The sequence below is a fragment of the Cibotium barometz genome, chromosome 60 (genome assembly GCF_041138505.1).
Source record: "Cibotium barometz isolate CiBa-2024 chromosome 60, ASM4113850v1, whole genome shotgun sequence".
In the NCBI taxonomy this organism is placed as follows: domain Eukaryota; kingdom Viridiplantae; phylum Streptophyta; class Polypodiopsida; order Cyatheales; family Cibotiaceae; genus Cibotium; species Cibotium barometz.
The window spans coordinates 3,090,417-3,113,984 of record NC_141105.1 but is presented as its reverse complement, the minus strand read 5'-3'; positions in this window follow the sequence as shown (position 1 = coordinate 3,113,984).

Sequence of the window (23,568 nt, the reverse complement as noted above, 5' to 3'; positions counted from 1 at the left end):
CATTGACTCCCACAAAAGTTCAGGTGGAAGGAGTGAACGCATTGCAAAACACATGCATCAGAGCTTTCACTACAATATTTTACATTGGGAATAACCCCTTAGAAGGAAAATTTTAAATCAGGCCTGTAGTAGCTCTTGGACGACGATGGATAGCCATAATTTGATTGGGACTTAACAACTGCTACCTTGTACATAGCCTAGGAATAGGTAATCATTGTGATGTGACCAAAGAGGAGCCCATGTAGTACTTCTTGGACGAGGGAATGAAGACCATTAGCTTTTATATGTTGAGGCCATAGACTCTCAGGTGGACTTTGCCACCAATGGAAAAGAGAGCTCAATATTTTCAAGGTTCTGATCAAGTTAACGGCATCATAGAGAGATGAACCCTTAGGTTTGAAAGAATCTAGAAAACTCTCTTGCTCTGCCAAGAAAAGCAATAAATAAATCCTTAGAAAAGGCTAAAAAACAAGTTAAGGTTAGGAAAGCCAAGCTTCGTAATTGCTCCATCTCCATTAGGAAAGACTTGGAGGCGAAGCATGCCAGAGTCTGGTCGGGCATGACCATAGAAATTGGTCTCAAATAAAACATAAGAGAGCTTGCTATAACCTAATGTCTCATGAGAGAGTGTGAAATACAACAACCATCATTGACTCCCACAAAAGTGCAGGTTGAAGGAGTGAACTCATTCCAAACCACATGTATAGGAGCTTTCACTACTATGTTTCACATTGGGAATAACTACTTGGGAAGGGAAGTTTTATATCATGCCTGTAGTACTTCTTGGATTAGGATGGATGGGCATAATTTGATTGGAACTTGAGAACATGGCCAGAGTAATTGACCTAGCATAGGAAAATTGGGAGGTGAAGCATGCTAGACTATGCTTGGTCATGATCATAGAAATTGCTCTCAAATAAAACATGGGAGACCCATAACCTAATATCTCATGAGACAGTGTAAGATACAACAACCATCATTGACTCCCATAAGAGTGCAGGTGGAAGGAGTGAACTCGTTCCAAACCACATGCATAGGAGCTTTCAATACTATGTTTACATTGGGACTAACCCCTTGGAAGGGAAGTTTTATATCATGCATGCAGCACTTCTTGGACGAGGATGGATGGGCATAATTTGATTTGGACTCATCAAGAACTACTACCTTGTAAGTAGCCTTGGGATAGGTAATCATTCTGATGTGACCAACGAGGAGCCCATGTAGTACTTCTTGGACGAGGGAATAAAGACTATTAGCTTTGATATGTTGAGGCCATAGAATCTCATGTGGACTTTTGCCACCAATGGAAAAGAGAGCTTAATATTTTTCAAGTTCTAATCAAGTTAATGGCCACATAGAGAGATGAACCCTTAGGTTTGCTAGAATCTAGAAAAATATCTTGCTCTGCCAAGAAGAGCATTAAATAAATCATTAGCCAAGCTAAGAAAGAAATTAAGGCTAGGCAAGCTAAGCTTCGAAATTGCTCCATCTCCGTTAACATTGCTCAAGTAATTGACCTAGAAGAGGAAGACTGGGAGGTGAAGCGTGCCAGACTATGGTTGGTCATGATCATAGAAATTGGTCTCAAATAAAACATCGGAGAGCTAGCCATAACCTAATGTCTCATGAGACAGTGTGAGATACAACCGTCATTGACTCCCACAAAAGTTCAGGTGGAAGGAGTGAACACGTTGCAAACCACATGCATCGGAGCTTTCACTGTAATATTTCACATTTGGAATAAACCCTTAGAAGGGAAGTTTTAAATCAGGATGGTAGTAGTTCTTGGACAATGATAGATGGCCATAATTTAATTAGGACTCGAGAACTGCTACCTTGTACATAGCCTAGGAATAGGTAATCATTCTGATGTGACCAAAGAGGAGCCCATGTTATACTTCTTGGATGAGGAAATGAAGACCATTAGCTTTGATATGTTGAGGGAATAGACTCTCAGGTGGACTTTGCCACCAATGGAAAAGAGAGCTTAATATTTTTAAGGTTCTTATAAAGTAACGGTTGCATATAGAGATGAATCCTTAGGTTTGGAAGAATCTTCATGCATGTAGTACTTCTTGGATTAGGATGGATGGGCAGCTATGGTTGGTCATGATCATAGAGATTGCTCTCAAATAAAACATGGGATAGCTAGACATAACCTAATGTCTCATGAGACAGTGTGAGATACAACAACCATCATTGACTCCCACAAGAGTGCAGGTGGAAGGAGTGAACTCGTTTGAAACCACATGCATAGGAGCTTTCACTACTATGTTCACATTGGTAATAACTCCTTGGAAGGGAAGTTTTATATCATCCCTGTAGTACTTCTTGGACAAGGATGGATGGGCATAATTTGATTGGAACTCAAGAACTCTTACCTTGTAAGTAGCCTTGGGATAGGTAATCATTCTGATGTGACGAACGAGGAGCCCATGTAATACTTCTTGGACAAGGGAATGAAGACCATTAGCTTTGATATGTTGAGGATATTGGCTCTCATGTGGAATTTTGCCACTAATGGAAAAGAGAGCTAAATATTTTTCAGGTTCTGATCAAGCTAATGGCCACATAGTGATATGATTCCTTAGGTTTGGAAGAATCTGAAAAACTTTCTCACTCTGCCAGGCTGAAAGATCCCTGTCCCCAATGCAACGAATTTAGGGGTGCTAGCAGTGGCAATAGCACTTCTTGCATGGGGTAGGGTCCCTCACTCGGGGCCTCTCTCACGGATATCTGGACAAGGGACTAATCCATCGGTTCTTCGAACCCAAAAAAACTTCCCTCGCTCGGAAAGCACGGGCAATTCCTCCAGGATAATTTTACTCTAACATAGTCAAAAGCCTTAACTAACTGAACTGATCTGACCAAACCCGTAAGTCCCATAGTCAGATCAAGGAAAAGATTACACTTGGATCATAGAGACCAACACTTTTTTCCTCATTGCGAGAGGCACAGCCATTGATTATTTTCCATAGAACAATTTTTATCCGGGATTTACTTCATCTATCGTACCATAACAAAATTGAGTCTCATTTTAGGGATCCATCAGTCCAGCCTAACCCCATCCAGTCCCGTGGGTTAGCCAACCGCCCAACCATTGTAGTGATGGGATCCAATTGAGAATTTGGTTAGGTTTTGTTCCCGGTACCAGGGAAGAGAGTTCGCAGGCCCCCTAGCCGGATATTCATGTAAACTTAGAACTAGTCACACCACTTACACACCCAATATGAAATTGCCTTTTTCACAGATTCAGCTATCTTTAAAACAATCTTTTAATGAAACTATAGTATCACTGATCATAAACCTCCAAAATATCTGGTTAAATCCTAATTTCCAATTTTTCTTTCATCAATGTACCTATGGCATCATTGGCAACCAGAACGCTCACCACCTGTCCACTCATCAGGGGCCTTTTCGATAGTTCCTAGCTCATAGAGTAACCGGTAATATTTTCACTCATAAAAATCAAAATGGAATTTCCATTGAAGATAGATCAACCAACAGATCCATATAAAAGAACCATGGATTCATCCGTTGAGGACCAGCAAGATCAATCAACGAGATCCATGCCCGAATTCAGAAAACAACTCTTACTCCTTGTTCCAATATCTTTCCCGACGCACGTGTGGGTATCTTTGGCGACCCAGAGCCCGAGCACCATATGGTCAGCACCCTCTAGGATCCTTCGCAGGTCACCTAGCGCTTCACTCATAGGCCGCTTCCTTGGTCCCTCATCCACCGTACCGAAAGCTCACCATTTAAATCAAACCGAGGCTGGTCAAGACCTCGGCCGACCTTGCTACATGTGAGACGTCCTCCATTGACTCTCCGTCAGCTATTGCAACTTTATCAAATTAGGTCTCCACGACCTCATTCACAAGACGGTCAAAATGCTTCCCCAGCATTCTTGACATAAAACAGTCATTTAAAAACAGGTCATAAATACAATTTCTATAACAAACTCTCGGTTTTCCACATTGCTCCACATCAATCCACATTATTTAAATCACATCCATTTCATATGTATTCCCATTCTCATCCAATCACATCATTTTCATCTCATCACATCTTTCCTCATTTATCCTCATCAAATCTCATCCACTTGCATCTACCCATCTCCACATCTCATCACATCACATTCATTCACATCTCATCCATTCATAACTACCCCGATCCACATCACATCCATTTCACCTCACATCTCATTCATTCACATCTATCCCGATTCACATCACATCTATTTCACTCCACATCTCATCCATTCACATCCCGATTCACATGACATCACATCTCATTTATTCACATCCCGATTCACATCACATTTATTGATATCCATCACATTCATTCTCATCACCATCCCATCACATACATTCTATCCACATAACATCACATCACATCCATCCACATCATATCTCATTCATACACATCTCATCTCACTCATCCACATCCATCCAATCGTTCACATGTAATACGACTATTCACATCTATCCATACATTCATATCTATCACTTCACATCCACATATATTCATGTCACATCACATCTCTTTATATCACATCACATTCTTTCACATACACATCCACATCACATTCTTTTACATACACATCCACATCCATTCTTTCACATACATCCACATCCATTCTTCACATACATATCCACATCCATTATTTCACATACACATCCACATCCATTCTTCACATACACATCCACATCCATTCTTTCACATACACATCCAAATCCATTCTTTCACATACATCCACATCCATTCTTTGACATACATCCACATCCATTCTTCACATACACATTCACTTCCATTCTTTCACATACACATCCACATCCATTTTCATCACATAGCATCCACTCACATCCCATATCATTCATTTACATCCTGATTCACATGACATCACATCTCATCCATTCATTTACATCTATCTGATTCACATCACATCTCATCACCTCCAATCTCATCACCTCTATTCACATCACATCCATCCATCCATTCATTCACATCTATCTGATTCACATCACATCTCATCACATCTATTCACATCATATCCGTCCATTCATTCATTCACATCTATCTGATTCACATCACATCTCATCACATATATTCACCTCACATCTCATCACCTCTATTCACATCATATCCATCTATCCATTCATTCACATCTATCTGATGATTCACATCACATCCATCACATCTATTCACCTCACATCTCATCACCTCTATTCACATCACATCCATCCATACATTCATTCACATCTATCACATCACATCTATTCACCTCACATCTCATCACCTCTATTCACATCACATCCATCCATCCATTCATTCACATCTATATGATTCACATCACATCTATTCACCTCTATTCACATCATATGCATCCATCCATTCATTCACATCTATCTGATTCACATCACATCTATTCACCTCACATCTCATCACCTCTGTTCACATCACATCCATCCATCCATTCATTCACATCTCATCACCTCTGTTCACATCACATCCATCCATCCATTCATTCACATCTATTTGATTCACATCACATCTCATCCCATCTATTCATAAAATTTAAACATAGAATTTAAGAGAATTCTAATTTTGATATAAAAATTCTTTATGCATCTATTTATGTATAAAAATCAATTTTAATGGGAATAACACTTTTGAAATAAAAATAATTCCTTTATGCATCTTTCTCTGCATAAAATCAAATTTAATGAGAATAACAGTTTTGAAATAAAAATAATTCCTTTATGCATCTTTCTATGCATAAAAAATAATTTTAATAAGAATAACACTTTTGAAATAAAAATAATTCCTTTATGCATCTTTCTATGCATAAAATCAAATTTAATGATGAGAATAACACTTTTGAAATAAAAATAATTTCTTTATGCATCTTTCTATGCATAAAAATTAGATTTAATGAGAATAACACTTTTGAAATAAGAATAAATCCTTTATGCGTCTTTCTATGCATAAAAATGAAATTTAATGAGAATAACACTTTTGAAATAAAAATAAATCCTTTATGCATCTTTCTATGCATAAAAATTAATTTTTATGAGAATAACACTTTTGAAATAAAAATAATTCCTTTATGCATTTTTCTATGCAAAAAAATCAATTTTAATGAGAATAACACTTTTGAAATAAAAATAAATCCTTTATGCATATTTCTATGCATAAAAATCAATTTTAATGAGAATAACACTTTTTGAATTCACATCACATCTCATCACATCTATTCACCTCACATCTCATCACCTCTATTCACATCACATCCATCCATCGATCCATTCACATCACATCTATTCACCTCACATCTCATCATCTCTACTCACATCACATCCATCCATCCATCCATTCATTCATCCATCTATTCACATCACATCCATCCATCCATTCATTCACATCTATCTGATTCACATCACATCTATTCACCTCACATCTCATCACCTCTATTCACATCACATCCATCCATGCATTCATTCACATCTATCGGATTCACATCACATCTCATCACATCTATTCACCTCACATCTCATCACCTCTATTCACATCACATCCATCCATGCATTCATTCACATCTATCTGATTCACATCACATCTCATCACATCTATTCACCTCACATCTCATCACCTCTATTCACATCACATCCATCCATCCATTCATTCACATCTATCTGATTCACATCACATCTCATCACATCTATTCACCTCACATCTCATCATCTCTATTCACATCACATCCATCCATCCATTCATTCACATCTATCTGATTCACATCACATCTATTCATAGAATTTAAACATAAAATTTAAGAGAATTCCAATTTTGATATAAAAATTCTTTATGTATGTAAGATTTCTCCCTAGCCTCTCAGGATGTCCAATATCTTCCCCTGTAATCAAATCCCTCTTCAGAAATATAAAAGATCTTGTTTCTACCTGTTTTGGCTTAGAAAGAGAAAATGTTCTAGAGATAGGTTATTCAGATTTTGGATGGAAAAATATCTCTTCTTATTAAAATAAATTCCCCTGAGACAGAAGTTCAAAAAGATTTTCAGAAGGTGCATTAGAAATAAATTATAATATGTTCAAAAGGCCTTATCCTGGGAGTCCAAATTTTTTAAAAAAATTAAATTAAGGTTCTGAGGGGCCAATTAGATTCATCTAAATGTATGGAGGAGATAAATGAATAAATAAAGAAAATCCCTCCCAAAAATGAGTAAATACTCACATAAGATGAAGAGTTGACTAAGGACAAGGATATTAGTTAAAAAAGAAGAGATATTTAGTGAAATGATGCATTTTTGACACCTCAGTGTGGGGGAATTTCCCTCATGAAGGAGGCGCCTATTTCACATGTGTGGTTGAGTTTTAAACTCACAAATAATGAGATATTTTCATCTCTCCTGCTTCAACTAGATCCAAAAAGTAAGCTAAACTGACCTAAAAATGGTCAAAAATTGACCAAACTGATCTGGAAAATTCTAGAATCAGTTTGCTTGGTTAGAGGCTCACTTTTTCCTATAAATAGAAGCCTCTCCCTTTGTTAAAGCTTAATAGTGTTTATGCACTGTTACTTTGCTCCTCCCCAGAGCCAAAAACTATGAATTTATTAATAATTCATTAGTTTTTGACCATTCCCTCTTCTAAAGAATTGGTGGCCACTTTTGTTGCAAACAAGAGTAGATCTCTCAAACCATCAAGCCAAAGGAAAGCTCCTAGAAATTCATGTAAGTTGGAAATCCTACATTTTCTTTATTCTTTTAATGGTTTTCTGATTTTTGTTATCTTTAAAATGATAAATAGATGCTATGTCTTGTTGGAAAGGCTTTCCCTCTCTCTTCTTCTTAAAAACAGCCCTTCTCTATCCTAGTTAAGTAATCTAATTGTTGGAGTTAAAATTTTCATATTATCTCTCTTTTAAAAGTGGAATTTGATTAGTTTAGAATGCTTTAAACCAATTAGGGATAATTTTAAGTAATTTTAAGATAGGAAAAAATAAAAAATGGTCAACCATACAAAGGAGGTTATGGCAAAATTTTCTAAAAATTGGTGAAGTAAGTTTTATCTTTTATTATTCAAAAAGAGTAATCCCCACCATTTGTGTATCCTAAAAGTGTTAATTTTGATTTTATGCATAGAAAGGTGCATAAAGAATTTATTTTTATTCCAAAAGAGTTATTCTCATCAATTTTGATTTTATGCATAGAAAGGTGCATAAAGAAATTTATTTTTATTTCAAAAGAGTTATTCTCATCAATTTTGATTTTATGCATAGAAAGGTGCATAAAGAAATTTATTTTTATTCCAAAAGAGTTATTCTCATCAATTTTGATTTTATGCATAGAAAGGTGCATAAAGAATTTATTTTTATTTCAAAAGAGTTATTCTCATCAATTTTGATTTTATGCATAAATAGATGCATAAAGAAATTTATTTTTATTTCAAAAGAGTTATTCTCATAAATTTTGATTTTATGCATAAATAGATGCATAAATAAATTTATTTTTATTCCAAAAGAGTTATTCTCATCAATTTTGATTTTATGCATAGAAAGGTGCATAAAGAATTTATTTTTATTCCAAAAAAGTTATTCTCATCAAGTTTGATTTTATGCATAAATAGATGCATAAAGAATTTATTTTTATTCCAAAAGAGTTATTCTCATCAATTTTGATTTTATGCATAGAAAGGTGCATAAAGAAATTTATTTTTATTTCAAAAGAGTTATTCTCATCAATTTTGATTTTATGCATAGAAAGGTGTGAAAAGATACTGTGGAGAAGAGAGCTTGAGCTCTTGCAAGCACACACACACTCACAAAACCCTAAAAGAGAGCACACAAGGTGAGAGACTGAAAATCTTCTTCTTCTTCACACAACACTCAACACTCCATATACAAAGATAAGAGTACATACCATATGAAAGGTACTCAACCAAATACATACTAGGGTTCTCTATAGTGTGAACCCAACTAAATGAGCTGGCGCTATAACTATGTCAGTCTCTAGAATGGCTATCACATAGCCTATCATCCCACTGGCCGCATATCACCCATGATCTCACCAACCATGCCAGTGGTGTAAGTGGGGGGCCTATCCCCCAGGCGCGGGTTATCAGTGTCCACTGCCTCACTAGATGAGCTCGATATCTCAACACTCCCCCTCGAGCTCAACTCCATCTCATGTACACCAAGCGAAGCCCTGAATCTACAGAGCTTCTCCGTACCCAATGCTTTGGTGAAGATGTCAGCGACCTGATCCTGTGTGCTGACATAAACAAGGTCAGCGTCTCCTGCCAAAACCTTCTCTCTGACAAAATGGTAGTGGACCTCTATATGCTTCGTGCGAGCATGAAAAATTGGGTTCTTGGCCAACTGTATACTGCTAATGTTGTCACAGAAAATGACAACTTGTCTATCCACTGATAGACTAAATCTGCAAGTAGCTTTCTCAACCAAGCTACCTCACATGCTGCCATAGCAGCACCTTTGTACTCGGCCTCTGTACTGGATAGAGCAACCGTAGGCTACTTCTTGCTGCTCCAAGTCACAGTAGCACTCCCCAAAGAAAACATGAAGCCACTAGTAGATCTTCTATCTGAGATACTACCAGCCCAATCAGCATCTGTGTACCCATGTACACATATGTCTGTCCGAGTTTCATAAAATAGTCCACAATGCAAAGTAGACCTCACATACCTCAGTATGCGTCTCAATGGATCCAAATGCAGCTTCCGAGGAACCTGCATAAACTGACTCACTAACCCAACAGCATAGCTCAAATTTGGCCTGGTGATGTCATGTAGATCAAGCTTCCTACTATGCGTCTATACATAGTAGGATCCTCCAAAATCTCTCCTGAATCTGCACTCAACTTGCCATTCTGATCCAATGGCACTGAGATAGGCTTACAGCCTATCATACCATACTTGGACAACATGTCCAAGCCATACTATCTCTGTAGTAATCCATTACCATGTGGTGACCTAATCACCTCAATGCCCAAGAAATATCTGAGCTCCCCCAGATACTTCATCTCAAACTTCTGTCTAGTGAGCTCATTCCAAACCACATGTGTAGGAGCTTTAAGTACTATGTTTCACATTGGGAATAACCTCTTGGAAGGGAAGTTTTATATCATCCCTGTAGTACTTCTTGAACGAGAATGGATGGCCATAATTTTTTTGGGACTCAAGAACTGCTACCTTGTAAGTAGCCTTGGGATAGGTAATCATTATGATGTGACAAAAGAGGAGCCCATGTAGTCCTTCTTGTACGAGGGAATGAAGTTGAGGCCATAGATTCTCATGTCTACTTTCCCCACCAATGAAAAAGAGAGCTCAATATTTTTAAGGTTCCGATCAAGTTAATGGCCACATAGAGAGATGAACCCTTAGGTTTGGAAGAATCTAGAAAACTCTCTCGCTCTGCCAAGAAGAGCAATAAATAAATTCTTAGCAAAGGCTAAAAAAGAAGTTAAGGCTAGGCAAGCCAAGCTTCGTAATTGCTTCATCTCCGTTAACATGGCCCAAGTAATTGACCTAGAAGAGGAAGACAGGGAGGTGAAGCGTGCCAGACTATGGTTGGGCATGACCAGATAATTGGTCTGAAATAAAACATGGGAGAGCTAGTTATTCCTCCCCAGCCCCTCAAGATGTCCAGTTTCTTCCCCTGTAATCAATCCACTTTTCAGAATAATAAAAGATCTTGTTTCTACCTGTTTTGGCCTAGAGAGAGAAAATATTTTAGAGAGAGATAATTTAATTTTTAGATACCTTTGGATGGAAAAATATCCCTTCCTATTAAAATAAAGTCTCCCGAAATAGAAGTTTAAAAAGAAATTCCTAAGGTGCATTAGAAATAAATTATAATGTGCACAAAAGACCTTAGCCTAAGGGTCCAGATTTTCTATAAATTTTGGATTAAGGTTCTTATGGACCAATAAGATTAATCCAAATGTAGGAGGAGATAAATTGAAGAATAAAAGAAAAACCCCCCAAAAATGAGTAAATGCTCACATAAGATGAAGAGTGGACTAAGGACCAAAGAAAAGAGTAAAAAAACTGAATTTTGACACCTCAGAGTGGGGATCTCCCCTCAGGCGCCTTTTTCCCATCATCATTACCCCCAATTTTAATCAATAAAATGAGATATTTTCATCTCTCCTCTCTCCTGTTCAGGACTAGATCCAAAAAGTAAGCTGAACTGTCCCAAAAATGGTCAAAAATTGACCAAACTGATCTGGAAAATTCTAGAATCAGTTTGCTTGGTTAGAGGCTCACTTTTTCCTATAAATAGAAGCCTTCCCCTTTGTAAAAGTTTAATGGTATTTATGCATTGTTACTCTACTCCTGTCCTGAGCCATCTACATTGAATTTCTTAATATTTGAATTATTTTTGGCCTAATCCTCTCCAAAGTGAATTGGTGGCCACTCTTCCTTGAAACAAGAGTAGACCCCTCAATCCCTCAAGCCAAAGGAAAGCTTACAAGCTCCATGTAAGCTAATTTTCTTACTTGTTTAATGAAAAATCTATGGTTTTCTTAATTTTTATATTTTACAAATGTTTGAATTAAATTCAAATGCTATGCCTTTGATAAAAAAGGCCACCCCCTTCTCTTCTTTACATTCCAGCCTTTCTTAATCCTAGAAAGATTTAACTAAGAGATTAATTAAACTCTTCTTATTGTTTACTCTCTTGAATTTAGAAAATTATGTAGATTAGAGTTCTATAAATCTAATTTAGGTTAATTTAAGTCAAATAAAGAATGATAAAAATGAGAAATGATTAGCCATACAAAGGAGGTTATGGTAAAATTTTCTAAAATTTTGTGGAAAAGAAAGTTTATTTTTATGTTATTCCAAAAGAGTAATTCCCACCATTTTTTGCATCTAAAAGAAATATTCTAATTACTCCATGTACATATTCACCTATGAATATGCATGGATATCTCACTGATATTAATTATTAAATTGATTTTATGCATAGAAAGATGCATAAAGAAATTTTCTTTATTATAAAAGTGTTATTCTTATTAAAATTGATTTCTATGCATAGAAAGATACATAAAGGAATTTTTTTAATTATAAGTGTTATTCTCATTAAAATTGATTTCTATGCATAGAAAGATGCATAATGGAAATTTTTTTTATTAAAAAAGTGTTATTCTCATTAAAATTGATTTCTATGCATAGAAAGATGCATAATGGAAATTTTTTATTAAAAAAGTGTTATTCTCATTAAAATTGATTTTTATGCATAAAAAGATGCATAATGGAAAATTTTTTATTATAAAACTGTTATTCTCATTAAATTTGATTTTTATGCATAGAAAGATGCATAAAGAAATTTTGTTTTTATTATAAAAATGTTATTCTTATAAAATTTGATTTTTATGCATAAATAGATGTATAAAGAAATTCTTTTTATTTTAAAAGTGTTATTCCTATTAAACTTGATTTTATGCATAAATAGATGCATAAAAGGATTTTTTTAATAAAAGTGTTATTCCCATTGAAGTTGATTTTTATGCATAAGTAGATGCATAAAGAATTTTTATATCAAAATTAGAATTCTCTTAAATTCTATGTTTAAATTCTATGAGTATTTGATAAATGAATAATTAAATACTCTAAGAGAGAAATTTCTATCATTTTATATTCACACAAATTATAAAAAGAAAATTCAGGAAATCTATCGAGATCGAAATATTCAGATAAATGATTAATTTATTCCTCATTGGAATTCGTAACTAATTTAGAAATCAGTTAAGTGAATATTCAAAGAAAGAAATTCAGTAAGATAGTAACTGAATTATCAAACCTTTTTGAGAAAGATAGTTCAAGAAAAATCTTACCCGACTCGAACCTTGAATCAAACTATGACCACGACCAAACTATTTCGTCAGTTTCGAGGAAAGAAGGTGTGACCAGTTTAGAAAAATACACTTAAAAGTCTCGCCAAATCTGAAACTAAGTTTGAGATCCTTCGAATTGATAGAATTCGAGGAATTTTGGTATGAAATTCAAAATGCCGATCAAGAAGTTTTGGGGATACTGATTCAAGAAATACTCCTTGTATTCAAAAGAAAATCAAACTGAAAACTTGCATAGAAACCCTGTTTTCTTAAAGGACTGTCTTGCGCCAGAATGCTGGAGGGAACATTTGGTATATGTTTTTCTAAGGGAAGTTTGGTTGCAACATCTCGTCGCGGGAGTGTTCAAAGGACAGCTCACGCGGCAAAGCTTGCCTAGGTCTTGACCAGCCTTGATACGGTTAAAATGGTGCGCTTCCGGTACGATGGATAAGGAAGGGCCCACGAAGCGGTCCCTGAGTGAAGTGCTAGGACACCTAAGGAGGATCCTGGAGGGTTGTGACCAGGCGATGCACAGGCTCGCAGACACCCCCAGTTGGTCTCAACGGAGAGTTTAGAGTGATATCTGTTACTGGATCTCGTGTTGACCAGTTGGTTTTAAAGGACCAATATCTGTTTTTCAATGGATTATTTTATATGTTAAAGTTTTAAAGAGGAGTGTGTGTATCTGTATTTGAAAGCAAAAGTTAAGAAAGGCATTCAATTATGGGTGGTGAGTAATTGTGTGGTTCTACCGATTCCAATGGTTGGTGGGTGGTGGCTAACCCATGGGCCAGATGGGGTTAGGCTAGAATCAGTGGAGTTTTAATAATTAAATTAAAATAATAGGAATACGCTTAGAATTCGAGTAGTTAAATAAAAACCTAAAGAATTTCTCAAATGAATAGATCAACGGCTGTGCTTGATTTCGGTTAGGAAAAAAGCGTTGATTTTCTCAAACGATTAGATCAACGGCTATGCCTGATTTCGGTTAGGAAAAAGCGTTGATTTCTTCAAATTAAGTCAGTGATAGTTTTCCTTCTATATCTAGTTTAATCAGGTGAAGGATAGTCTAGTATCTTGACCCCGTTAGAAAATTCGTTAAGAAAAATAAAAAAGGTGAAATCGTCCCCTTTTTCCAGGCAAGGAAAATTTTCCCAATTTCGGTTTTGGAATGACCACCAGATTAGTCTCGTGTCTTGACATTCGAGGGCGAGGCCCCGAATGGGAAACCTTGCCCTGCGCAAGAGAAAGCTACTTCCGCTGCTGCTGCTAGCAAACCGGGAATCCGGTGCACGGAGGGGGCAGAGGAGGGGTCTCATAGCTGGAATCAGAGCGATGTAAATTTACGAAACAGCAGCAAAAATTGCCTAAAATTTTAAGTAAATCTGGGAAATAATGTTTTCACTTGTTAAGATTATGTTTGAAATGAACTCCATAAATTGAAAACTCATAAATTGAACTGGATTTTTAGATGGATACCCCAAATCTGTCTAGCATTCCTGGACTCTCCCACAGTCAGGATATGATCGCCTTTGCCTTCAAAAATCTCATCAACTCCGCTACAACCCGAGAAAGCAGAGCGAGACTCACTCGTCACTTTGAGGATCTATACTTTCCTGATCTAGTAGAGCGACGTCAGCATATGTGGTTCTCTGGAGGGCGAAGTATTAACGTCAATACCAATCAACGACGATGGAGACTCAGACAGAATATTTGGCGAGCCATGATCTTGATAAGGCTAGGAGTTATTCATTATGTCCAACTCTATAATCATTCACCCCAGAATTTTAGAATTTCTTATCGTATTTTTAGACTTCTTAGCCGCTTACAACACCATTATCAGTGATGAATCGTGTATATCATAGCATGTCTCCATTGTAGTATCGCCTTTTTATCGCGATTGAGGCAGTGACTTTTGAAGCTGAGACGCTCTATATATATATCAAAAACTTTTGGTAATAAATGATGTTTTGGAAAAGCAAATTTTTTTTGTGGTTGTGAATATTGGTTATTAAATTTATCAGAGTGAATCTTGTTTTCAAGAATTATGATAAAATATTTATTGTTTAAGAAATAAATCTCAAAAAATTAAAGTCATAAATCTTATGACAAAGTTAAGTTAACAAAAATATCATTTTGTCAGAATCATGAGGCGCGCGGCCCATGCTAGGCAGTCGGATCCTCTTATCGATGATGAAGAGTTAGATCCGGACATTTGTAAAGCCCTGCACCGATCCCAACCTGGTCCCTTCAAGGGTGAAGGAGAACAGTTAGGAGAAGTAGTGGAAAAATGGATCAAGGCAATGGAAGAGTATTTTGATGTAACCGATTATAACAAGAGGAGCAAGATGGCTCTTGCCACATTGAAAACTGTGGAAATGGCCAGGGTCGCATGGAGGAACCATTGTGAGACAAACCGTCTCGACCAAAATACCCAGACCTGGTCAGATCTTAAAGCTTGCCTTAGGAAGAGGTTCTGTCCTTCGGGCTTCTTGGAAACTAAAATGAATGAGTTCTTGGAATTGAAGCAGGATAGCCAAATGATTGAAGAGTACCATCAGTCATTTGCCCTTCTCCTCAAATATTCTCCACTTTTGGATGAAGAGTAGCTGAAGGCCAGATTCATTCGAGGGATGAATGAGCCATTGGACACTCTAGTGAAAAATGCCAAACCAATCTCAATGGCAGAAGCTATTAGCATGGCAAAGGACTTTGCCAAAGCATTTGTTGTTAAGGTTCCGCCAAAACCTACACCCTCAAACTTTAAAAGGTTCCAAAGCCCTTATTGGGAATAACCCCTTGTTAGGAAAGTTTTATATCATGCCTATAGTAGTTCTTGGACGAGGATGGATGGCCATAAATTGATTGGGACTCGAGAACTGCTACCTTGTACGGAGCCTGGGGGTCGTTCTAATGTGACCAAAGAGGAGCTCATGTAGTACTTATTGGACGAGGGAATGAAGACCATTAGCTTTGATATGTTGAGGCCATAGACTCTCATGTGGACTTTGCCACCAATGGAAAAGAGAGCTCAATATTTTTAAGAGTCTGATCAAGTTAACGGTCGCATAGAGAGATGAACCCTTAAGTTTAAAAGAATCTAGAAAACTCTCTCGCTCTGCCAAGAAGAGCAATAAATAAATCTTTAGCAAAGGATAAAAAAGATAAGCCAAGCTTCGTAATACCTCCATCTCTGTTAACATCGCCCAAGTAATTGACCTAGAAGAGGAAGACTAGGAGGTGCAACATGCCAGACTATGGTTTTGCTTGACCATAGAAATTGGTCTCAAATAAAGTATGGGAGAGCTCGCCATAACCTAATGTCTCATGAGAAAGTGTGACATACAACAACCATCATTGACTCCCACAAAAACTGCATGTGGAAGGAGTGAACTCGTTTCGAACCACATGCATAGGAGCTTTCACTACTATGTTTCACATTGGGAATGACACCTTGGAAAGGAAGTTTTATATCATGCCTGTAGTACTTCTTGGACCAGGATGGATGGGCATAATTTGATTGGGACTCAAGAACTGCTACCTAGTAAGTAGCCTTGGTATAGGTAATCAATCTGATGTGACCAAAGAGGAGCCCATATAGTACTTCTTGGATGAGGGAATGAAGACCATTAGCTTTGATATGTTGAGGCCATAGACTCTCATGTGGAATTTTGCCACCAATGGAAAAGAGAGCTCAATATTTTTTAGGTTCTGATCAAGTTAATGGACACATAGAGAGATGAACCCTTAGGTTTGCTAGAATTTAGAAAACTCTCTCGCTTTGCCAGGAAGAGCAATAAATAAATCATTAGCCAGGCTAAAAAAGAAGTTAAGGCTAGGCAAGTCAAGCTTCGGAATCGCTCCATCTCCGTTAACATGGCTCAAGTAATTGACCTAGAAGAGGAAGACTGGGAGGTGAAGCGTGCCAGGTCGTGATCATAGAAATTGGTCTCAAACAAAACATGGGAGAGCTAGCCATAACCTAATGTCATATGAGATAGTGTGAGATACAACAACCATTATTAACTCCCACAAAAGTTCAGGTGGAAGGAGTGAACACGTTGCAAACCACATGCATTGGAGCTTTCACTACTATATTTCACATTGGAAATAACCCCTTAGAAGGGAAGTTTTTAATCAGGCCTGTAGTAGTTTTTGGACGACGATGGATGGCCATAATTTGATTGGGACTCGAGAACTGCTACCTTGTACGTAGCCTAGGAATAGGTAATCATTCTGATGTGACCAAAGAGGAGCCCATGTAGTACTTCTTGGATGAGGGAATGAAGCCCATTAGCTTTGATATGTTGAGGCCATAGACTCTCAGGTGGACTTTGCCACCAATGGAGAAGAGAGCTTAATATTTTTAAGGCTCTGATCAAGTTAAAGGCTGCATAAAGAGATGAACCCTTTGCTAGAATCTAGAACTCTCTCGCTCTACCAAGAAGAGCAATAAATAAATCCTTAGCAAAGGCTTAAAAAAAAGTTAAGGTTAGGAAAGCCAAGCTTTGTAATTGCTCCATCTCCATTAACATGGCCCAAGTAATTGACCTAGAAGAGGAAGACTCAAAGGTGAAGCGTGCCAGACTCTAGGCATGACCATAGAAATTGGTCTCAAATAAAACATAAGAGAGCTTTCTATAAACTAATGTCTCATGCGAGAGTGTAAGATACAACCATCATTGACTCCCACAATAGTGCAGGTGGAAGGAGTGAACTCGTTCCAAACCACATGTATAGGAGCTTTCACTACTATGTTTCACATTGGGAATAACACCTTGAGAAGGGGAGTTTTATATCATGCCTGTAGTACTTCTTGGATTAGGATAGATGGGCATAATTTGATTGGGACTCGAGAACATGGCTCAAGTAATTGACCTAGCAAAGGAAAACTGGGAGGTGAAGCGTGCCAGTATGGTTGGTCATTATTATAGAAATTTCTCTCAACAAATAAAACATGGGAGAGCTAGCCATAACCTAATGTCTCATGAGACACTATGAGATACAACAACCATAATTGACTCCTACAAGAGTGCAGGTGGAAGGAGTGAACTCGTTTCCAAACCACATGCATAGGAGCTTTCACTACTATGTTCACATTGGGAATAACCCCTTGGAAGGGAAGTTTTATATCATGCCTATAGTACTTCTTGTTTGGACGAGGATGGATGGGCATAATTTGATTGGGACTCAAGAACTACTACCTTATAAGTAGCCTTGGGATAGGTAACCATTTTGATGTGACCAACGAGGAGCCCATGCAGTACTTCTTTGAGGACGAGGGAATGAAGACCATTAGCTTTGATATGTTGAGGCCATAGACTCTCATGTGGACTTTTTTCACCAATGGAAAAGAGAGCTCAATATTTTTCAAGTTATCTGAACCCGTAGGTTTGGAAGAATCTAGAAAACTCTCTCGTTCTGCCAAGAAGAGCAATAAATAAATCTTTAGCGCTAAAAAAGAAGTTAAGGCTAGCGAAGCCAAGCTTCGTAATTGCTCCATATCCGTTAGCATGGCCCAAGTAATTAACCTAGAAGAGGAAGACTTGGAGTGTGCCAGAATATGGTTTTGCATGACCATAAAAATCGGTCTCAAATAAAACATGGGAGAGCTAGCCATAACCTAATGTCTCATGAGACAATGTGAGATACAACAACCATCATTGACTCCCACAAAAGTGCAGTAGGAAGGAGTGAACGCATTTGAAACCACATTCATAGGAGCTTTCACTACTGTGTTTCACATTGGGAATAACTCCTTGGAAGGAAAATTTTATATCATGCCTATAGTACTTCTTGAACGAGGATGGATGGGCATAATTTGATTGGGACTCAAGAACTGCTACCTTGTAAGTAGCCTTGGGATAGGTAATCATTCTGATGTGACCAAAGAGGAGCCCATGTAGTACTTCTTGGACGAGGGAATCAAGACTATAAGCTTTGATATATTGAGGCCATAGAAACTCATGTGGACTTTTGCCACCAATGGAAAAGAGATCTCAATATTTTTAAGGTTCAAATCAAGTTAATGGTGGCCACATAGCGAGATGAACCCTTAGGTCTCTGGAGGAAGAATCTAGAGAACTCTCTCGCTCTGCCAAGAAGAGCAATAAATAAATCCTTAGCGAAGGCTAAAAAATAAGTTAAGGCTAGGCAATCCAAGCTTCGTAATTGTTCCATCTCCATTAACATGGCCCAAGTAATTGACCTAGAAGAGGAAGACTGGGAGGTGCAACGTGCAGACTATGGTTTTGCATGACCATAGAAATTGGTCTCAAATAAAAAATGGGAGAGCTAGCCATAACCTTATGTCTCATGTGATAGTGTGAGATACAACAACCATCATTGACTCCCACAAAAGTGCAGGTGGAAGGAGTGAGCTCGTTCCAAACCACATGCGTAGGAGCTTTCAGTACTATGTTTCACATTGGGAATAACCCCTTGAAAGGGAAATTTTATATCATCCCTGTAGTACTTCTTGGACGAGAATGGATTGCCATAATTTGATTGGGATTCAAGAACTGCTACCGTGTAAGTAGCCTTGGGATAGGTAATCATTCTCATGTGACAAAAGAGGAGCCCATGTAGTCCTTCTTGGACGAGGGAATGAAGACCATTAGCTTTGATATGTTGAGGCCATAGATTCTCATGTCGACTTTTGTCACCAATGAAAAAGAGATCTCAATATTTTTAAGATTCTGATCAAGTTAATGGCCACATAGAGAGATGAACCCTTAGGTTTGGAAGAATCTAGAAAACTCTCTCGCTTTTCCAAGAAGAACAGACCAAAGAGGATCCCATGTAGTACTTCTTGGACGAGGGAATGAAGAACATTAGCTTTGATATGTTGAGGCCCATAGACTCTCATGTGGACTTTTCTCAGCAATGGAAAAGAGAGCTCAATATTTTTCAGGTTCTGATCAAGTTAATGGCCACATAGTGATATGAACCCTTAGGTTTGGAATAATCTAGAAAACTCTTTCGCTCTGCTAAGAAGAGCAATAAATAAATCTTTAGCAAAGGCTAAAAAAGAAGTTAAGGCTAGCAAAGCCAAGCTTACTCCATCTCCGTTAGCATGGCCGAAGTAATTAACCTAGAAGAGGAAGAGTGGGAGGTGAAGTGTGCCAGAATATGGTTTTGCATGACCATAGAAATCGGTCTCAAATAAAACATGGGAGAGCTAGCCATAACCTAATGTCTCATGAGACAATGTGAGATACAACAACCATCATTGACTCCCACAAAAGTGCAGTAGGAAGAAGTGAACGTGTTCCAAACCACATTCATAGGAGCTTTCACTACTATGTTTCACATTAGGAATAACTCCTTGGAAGGGAAGTTTTATATCATGCCTGTAGTACTTCTTGGACGAGAATGGATGAACATAATTTGATTGGGACTCAAGAATTGCTACCTTGTAAGAAGCCTTGGGATAGGTTATCATTATGATGTGACCAAAGAGGAGCCCATGTAGTACTTCTTGGACGAGAGGATCAAGACTATAAGCTTTGATATGTTGAGGCCATAGACTCTCATGTGGACTTTTGCCACCAATGGAAAAGAGATCTCAATATTTTTAAGGTTTGATCAAGTTAATGGCCACATAGCGAGATGAAGCCTTAAGTAGATTTAGAATGTAAAAATTGAGAAATGGTCAGCCCCATACAAAGGAGGTTATTGGCAAAATTTTCTTAAATTTTGTGGAAAAAAGTTTTATCTTTATGTTATTCAAAAAGAGTAATCCCCTCCGTTTGTGTATTCTAAAAGTGAAAATATTTTTATTATAAAAGTGTTATTTTCATTAGAATTAATTTCTATGCATAGAAAGATGCATATTGGAAATATTTTTACTATAAAAGTGTTATTCTCACTAGAATTAATTTCTATGCATAGAAAGATGCATATTGGAAATATTTTTATTATAAAAGCATTATTCTCTTTAGAATTAATTTCTATGCATAGAAAGATGCATATTGGAAATATTTTTATTATAAAATTATTATTCTCATTAGAATTAATTTCTATGCATAGAAAGATGCATATTGGAAATATTTTTATTATAAAAGCATTATTCTCTTTAGAATTAATTTCTATGCATAGAAAGATGCATATTGGAAATATTTATTATTATAAAAGCGTTATTCTCATTAGAATTGATTTCTATGTAAAGAAAGATGCATATTGAAAATATTTTTATTAGAAAAGGCTTATTTTTATTAGAATTACTTTCTATGCATAGAAAGATGCATATTGGAAATATTTTTATTAAAAAAGCGTTATTTTCATTAGAATTAATTTCTATGCATAGAAAGATGCATATTGGAAATATTTTTATTATAATAGTGTTATTTTCATTAGAATTAATTTCTATGCATAGAAAGATGCATATTGGAAATATTTTTATTAAAAAAGCGTTATTTTCATTAGAATTCATTTCTATGCATGGAAAGATGCATATTGGAAATATTTTTATTATAAAAGCCTTATTTTCATTAGAATTAATTTCTATGCATAGAAAGATGCATATTGGAAATATTTTTATTAAAAAAGTGTTATTTTCATTAGAATTCATTTCTATGCATAGAAAGATGCATATTGCAAATATTTTGATTATAAAAGCCTTATTTTCATTAGAATTAATTTCTATGCATAGAAAGATGCATATTGGAAATATTTTTATTATAAACGCATTATTTTCATTAGAATTAATTTCTATGCATAGAAAGATGCATATTGGAAATATTTTTATTATAAAAGCGTTATTTTCATTAGAATTAATTTCTATGCATAGAAAGATGCCTATTGAAAATATTTTTATTATAAAAGTGTTACTTTCATCAATATTAATTTTTATGCATAGAAAGATGCATATTGGAAATATTTATTATTATAAAAGTGTTATTTTCATTAGAATTAATTTCTATGCATAGAAAGATGCATATTGGAAATATTTTTATTATAAAAGTGTTATTCTCATTAGAACTAATTTCTATGCATAGAAAGATGCATATTGAAAATATTTTTATTATAAAAGCCTTGTTTTCATTAGAATTACTTTCTATGCATATAAAGATGCATATTGGAAATATTTTTATTATAAAAGCGTTATTTTCATTAGAATTAATTTCTATGCATAAAAAGATGCATATTGAAAATATTTTTATTATAAAAGCGTTATTTTCATTAGAATTGATTTCTATGCATAGAAAGATGCATACTGGAAATATTTTTATTATAAAAGTGTTATTTTTATTAGAATTAATTTCTATGCATAGAAAGATGCATATTGGAAATATTTTTATTAAAAAAGCGTTATTTTCATTAGAATTCATTTCTATGCATAGAAAGATGCATATTGGAAATATTTTTATTATAAAAGCTTTATTTTCATTAGAATTAATTTCTATGCATAGAAAGATGCATATTGGAAATATTTTTATTATAAACGCGTTATTTTCATTAGAATTAATTTCTATGCATAGAAAGATGCATATTGGAAATATTTTTATTATAAAAGCGTTATTTTCATTAGAATCAATTTCTATGCATAGAAAGATGCATATTGGAAATATTTTTATTATAAAAGTGTTACTTTCATCAATATTAATTTTTATGCATAGAAAGATGCATATTGGAAATATTTATTATTATAAAAGTGTTATTTTTATTAGAATTAATTTCTATGCATAGAAAGATGCATATTGGAAATATTTTTATAATAAAAGCCTTATTTTCATTATAAAAGTGTTATTCTCATTAGAATTAATTTGGATGCATAGAAAGATGCATATTGAAAATATTTTTATAATAAAAGCCTTATTTTCATTAGAATTACTTTCTATGCATAGAAAGATGCATATTGGAAATATTTTTATTATAAAAGCGTTATTTTCATTAGAAATAATTTCTATGCATAAAAAGATGCATATTGAAAATATTTTTATTATAAAAGCGTTATTTTCATTAGAATTAATTTCTATGCATAGAAAGATGCATACTGGAAATATTTTTATTATAAAAGTGTTACTTTCATCAATATTAATTTTTATGCATAGAAAGATGCATATTGGAAATATTTTTACAAGGAAAGACGATGTGACCAGTTCAAGAAAAATATACTCAAATCACCCACCGAATCTGAAACTAAGTTGAGACCCTTTAATTTTGATCTGAGGATCAAGGTTATAAAATTTAAGGAATTATGTTTGGAATTCAGACCTGCGATCTAGAAGTCTTGGCTTGGATACGGACTTAAGATATACTCATTGTATTCAAAAGAAAATCAAAATTGAAAACTTGCATAGAAACCCTGTTTTCTTAAAGGACTGTCTTACGCCAGAATGCTGAAGGGAGCATTTGGTATATGTGATTTCTAAGGGAAGTTTGGTTGCAACAGCTGTGGCAGGGGAGTGTTCAAAGGACGGCGGCTCACGTGGCAAAAACCTTCCTAGGTCTTGACCAGCCTCGGTATGGTGAAACATGGTGTGCTTCCGATACGATAGGCGAGAGCCGACAAAACGGTCCTTGAGTGAAGTGCCAGGACACCTAAGGAGGATTGTGGAGGGTTCTGACCAGGCGATGCATGGGATTGCAGTGCTTAGGACACCCATGCATATGTCATGGAAGATATATATGTATGATGATGAAAAAAGAAATTATTGTAATCTGTTTTACTGGATCTCGTTTTG